We start from the raw sequence: 4,821 nt of genomic DNA on the forward strand, positions 1-4,821 counted from the left end.
TAGTGGAAATAATTGGAGACACTTTATAAGAATAAAATGTTCACAAGACCTTATTTTAAGATTAATCCAGTTGGTGGTGGGGAGATAATTTGTTGCCTTTAGCAGACGCAGGTTAGATCTACTACTGGTGGATGGTAGAGTGGAAAGAGCTTTTGACTGAGTCCTTGGACAAGATACTCCGCTGTTCAGGACCTTGCTTCTTCCATCTGTAAAACGGGTATAGCAATGACCGTTTTGGTAAGCTAATGTAAGTGGGAATGTCTGATACATGATAGGCATTAATTAATTTTGGTTGTCTTTCCCCCTTCTCCCCTTCTTCTGGTCATTATCTCACAAAGCGCCTGAAAGAATGATGTGCATTTCCCCTCAATAGTTATCTAGCCAATAGTAAGCAGTTATTAAATTCTTGTGATAATGCAATCGCTTCAAGTCATCTTGAGTATGATTAAAACCGGTTATCATTAGGTCTCTTCTTTCTTTAGTGAGACCTCACGGCTTTGTCCGCAGTGGATCCTGTTCCTAATTCTGTATTTCAGCCCTTATCATCTGATCAATAAGAGGTGTTATTTTCTATGATTTCTTTGTGTGTTTACTTAGTTTGTATCTATCTTCGCTGGCTCCACCAGGGTGGGGCAGGTGTCTGGCCATTTCACCTAGGTTTCCTCAGCCCCTAGCACAGTGACAGGAGCATGGTAAGTCCTTGAAGACTTCATAAGAAGCTCCTCAGAGATGCCTGTGTCTTCTAGGTAAGTTCATGTCGCATTGCCAGGACCACAGGTTTGCTCAAATATATTGTCTAATTTTAATTTTAGAATTTGGTAAGAGACGCTTATTCCATAATAAAAATAAATGTATAATGAAAAAATCACCATCAGTGCTGTTGAAGGGAAATTAACCTGAAACATTGGTCCTCACCACACATGGATTCTTTCCTTAGCACTAAAGCCCAAGAAAGGGCCCATATACAGTGCTGTGTCTTTCACAACAATGTTCGTCTCCCTTGAGCGTTCTTACCGTTACTGGGGACCAGTCATCTCTAAACTTCTCTGTTGGTTCCTGGGCTCGTTCACTAATGCCCCTGATCTAGAATTCTTTTTCTTCCTTTGCACTTTATATGCTTACCACCATCTTCTGCTGCCCGGAATCTCTGACTTTCAGGCACCCATCACCTACTCAATAGCTCCTTCCTCCACCAATTTTTTTTTTTCTTAACAAGCATTTTTTTCTCTCCCCCCTCTAAGGACTAAAAAAAAAAAAAAATCCAAGTCATCTCTAAACCCAAGGGAATTTTTCAAACCAGCAGGGGTCATTTGGTTACAAGGAACAAAAATCCCTTCGAACTGGCTCAAATAAAAAGGGGAATGAGGCATTGTAAAGATAGGCCAAGGAATCTGGCTGACATCTCCAGGCAGAAAATAAACACTGGGAAAATGTATTGGGAAACCGAAAGTCAGGAATGAAACTCCCTCTCTCTCTCTCTCTCCCTCTCTCTCTCTCTGGGGCTCTCGGGGCCCATAGCTCTTCTTTCTCTGCCCGTCTTCTGCATTTCCTCCTCTGCAGTGTGATTTTCTGTGCTGGCTCACTTTCCACTCCTCCTGAACTTTCTGTTTCTTACAGGGTTGCTTCGTTAGGTTGGCGACTATGGCCTCAGTTCTACAAGAACCAACTGCAGCCTCCACTATCCAAATTTCAGTCTCAGCATCTCTTAAGTTGAATTCTCAAGATCGGAACTACTATAGACATGTTCTAATGGGCTCTGATTAAATTCTTCAGGTCAGTCGCATGCATCTTGTCTCCTTAGCTGTGGTTAGCTGGGGACGGGTGAACAGGTTGGCTGCTCGTGGGGGCAGTTTTTTTGAGATGGAGGCTCTGGGTGAGACAAGAATCCTAAATCTGTTTGCAAAGGATGTCATCTAATGTGATCAGGGCTGGGGTGTCTGCATATGGGCCGCCTAGTGTTATTCTGCTGCACCAATGGTGAGCAACATGTGTTTGGGGAAAGGTTATGTTCACAGGTCTTGTTGTGTCTATGATGCGGGTATGGGGTAGGGATAATAACAGCCAGAAAACGTACTCATATAACCTAAAATGATCTACTTTATGGAATAGAAACATTTCATTGAGAAGATCACCACCACTTTTTAGCCAATAAAATATTATCATTGGGCATATTTAGAAGTCATGCTAACTTGCATAGATTCAGCCTTCTTAATTTTCTTCATCCATTTGCATTACACAGAGCACATTCATATGCACTCTCATATTTCATCTTCAAAACAACCCTGACCAGGAGGTATTATCATCTCCATTTTTCATATAGGGCAACTGAAACTCAGAGAAGAGAAGTAAATCACCAAAAATTATATAGTGGATAAGTGACAGAAAGCTCAGTACAGAATTATTGTATCTCATTGAAACTGAAATTGGTTCCTCCTGCCTTGAACATAAGAGAGTCCTCAAGATAAAAGAAATTAAGGACAGTTATAACCCTAAAATAGAAAGAAAGACTTCCAATAAAAACATGTCATAATGATTTTTACAGTTAGAATTTTTTTTTCTTGGTGAGGAAGATTGACCCTGAGCTAACATCTGTTGCCAATCTTCCTCTTTTTTTTTCTCCCCAAAGCCCCAGGACCTGATTGTATATCCTAGTTGTAAGTCATTCTAGTTCTTGTATGTGGGATGCTGCTACAGCATGGCTTGCTGAGAGGTTCATAGGTCCGGGCCCAGGATCCAAACCGGCCAACCACAGGCCACAGAAGCAGAGCACGCAAGCCTAACCACTCTGTTACAGAGCCGGCCCCTACAGTTAGAATTTTTATTCTATATTTATTAAACATCTCTTTTAGACTCATTTATAAGTATACGTTTTTATACTCTATCACCATTAAGGACACATAAAAGGATATTATAAGCAAAATAAGTTAGTTAAATATTCCAAAAACTGTTTCATATTCAGAGTCTAAATTATTTAGAAATATTTATTCAGTCTGTCATTAAAATCTGGTGATTTTCCGCCTATTATGTATCCGTTAGTTTGTGTCACATAATAAACTACCTCAGAACCTGGTGGCTTAAAACAAAAAGCATTTGTTATTGCTCACAAGTCAGTTGTGCGGTTCTGATCTGGGCGGAGCTCTGCTGTTCTCTCTGGACTTGCTCATATATATGTGGTTGGATGGCAATTTGTCTGAGGGCTAACCAGTCAATGATAGCCTCACTCACATGTGGGTGGCTGGCTGGCTGTTGGCTGGGGTAATGAGAGTTAATGAGCCGCATGTCTCTCTTCATCCACTAGGCCAGCTTGTACTTGTTCCCAGGGCGACTGGGGAGGCAACAGAAGCTCACAAGACTTCTTGGATCTAGGATGAGAACTGTCATAGCATCACTTTGACTGTATTCCATGGGCTAATGCCAGTCACAGAGCACTACCTTTTGATGGGAGAAGCTGCAACGTCACGCTGCATAGAGCATGGATGCAGACAAGGATGGAGATTTGGGCCACTTTTATAATTAATCTGCTATATTATGTCTTCCTAAAACTTTTTCATATTCAGAGACTAGCCCTTCTGAATCATTTCCCACTTAGAATACAGTATCTAGTGAAACCCCCCAATTTGGTCCTCAGGGTTATTAAGCACATTCCGCAGAAGAGTTCTCCTCTGTTGTCCCTGTGATTTTATTCCAAGCCACTGATATGTGTTCTGCAAGTTTCAATGCTGACCCTTTCTTGATTTTGTCAGAAGGAGCATAAAGAAAATACCAACATAAATTAGTCACACCAAACTTTCTTTTACCTATTCTTAGAAATTTGGAGGTTTTTCTGACTCTGGTTGCATTGCTTGGCATGTGTAGTGGGCTGCATGGTGGCCCAAAGGATATGAGATCTTAACCTCTGAAGACTGTAAACGTCACCTTATTTGGAAAAAGGGTCTTTGCGGATGTGATTCAGTTAAAGGTGCTGAGATGGAGAGATCCTCCTGGATTATGTGCGTGAGCCCTAAATGCCATGCGAGAGTCTTGATAAGAGAAAGGGGGAGGCAGATTTGAAAAACAGAAGAGGAAAAGGTGAGGTGAAGACAGAGGCAGAGATGGGAGTGATGCAGCCCCCAGAGGCTGGAAGAGACAAGGAGTGGATTTCGCCCTAGAACCTCCAGAGAGGGTGGGCCATGCTGACGCCTTGACTTCCACCCAGTCCAACTGATGTCGAACTGCTGGCCGCCAGCTAAGACAGAATAAGTTTCTGTCATGCTAAGGCCCCAGGTTTGTGCTCATTTATTATGGCAGATACAGGAACCTAATACCGCCTGTGATAGGCCATCTGTTGCGTGTGTCTCAGTAACAACGTGAAACAGGGTCGTCTACCTGTGGTTTACTTCTTTTCTTACATCTGTAAAGCACTTGGATGTTGCTTTATAAGAAAATACAGAGTTATGGATATTTCTCCAGTGATAAATACTTTTGTTCCTACACATTGCTTCTCTATTTCCATTCCTTTCTGTGTATAACAAAATATTTATATTTATTATTTATAAAACAAAATAACATTTTTCTGATGTTGAATCAGAGTATAATCTGCTTAAAGAGATTTTTATGGCGATTAAACCCAACATGGATAATACCAACAATATAGATAATTCAAACAAAGAGACCAATGTTAAGATGCATCACAATTTTAGATACGAGAAAATGTAGAATGATGACATGCGGTAGCTCATTCCATGCCTCGTCGCTGGGTGTCCACTGTATGCAGGACCCTGTCTCACACACTGGAAATAGATAAGATGACGCCTTCCTGACCTCCAGCTTGGGGTTTCCTTT

At 41.4% G+C, this 4,821-nt stretch overlaps 1 long non-coding RNA gene across 1 annotated transcript; it reads left to right on the forward strand.

The window, feature by feature from the left end:
* Positions 1-1,484: 1,484 nt before the first annotated feature.
* On the forward strand, positions 1,485-4,472 carry LOC139073426 (uncharacterized). Its single transcript, XR_011522150.1, has 2 exons — positions 1,485-1,773; positions 3,299-4,472. It is a non-coding gene; the product is annotated as an uncharacterized lncRNA (long non-coding RNA).
* The last annotated feature ends 349 nt before the right edge of the window (positions 4,473-4,821 follow it).

Source organism: Equus przewalskii, chromosome 9 (assembly GCF_037783145.1).
Source record: "Equus przewalskii isolate Varuska chromosome 9, EquPr2, whole genome shotgun sequence".
Lineage (NCBI taxonomy): Eukaryota > Metazoa > Chordata > Mammalia > Perissodactyla > Equidae > Equus > Equus przewalskii.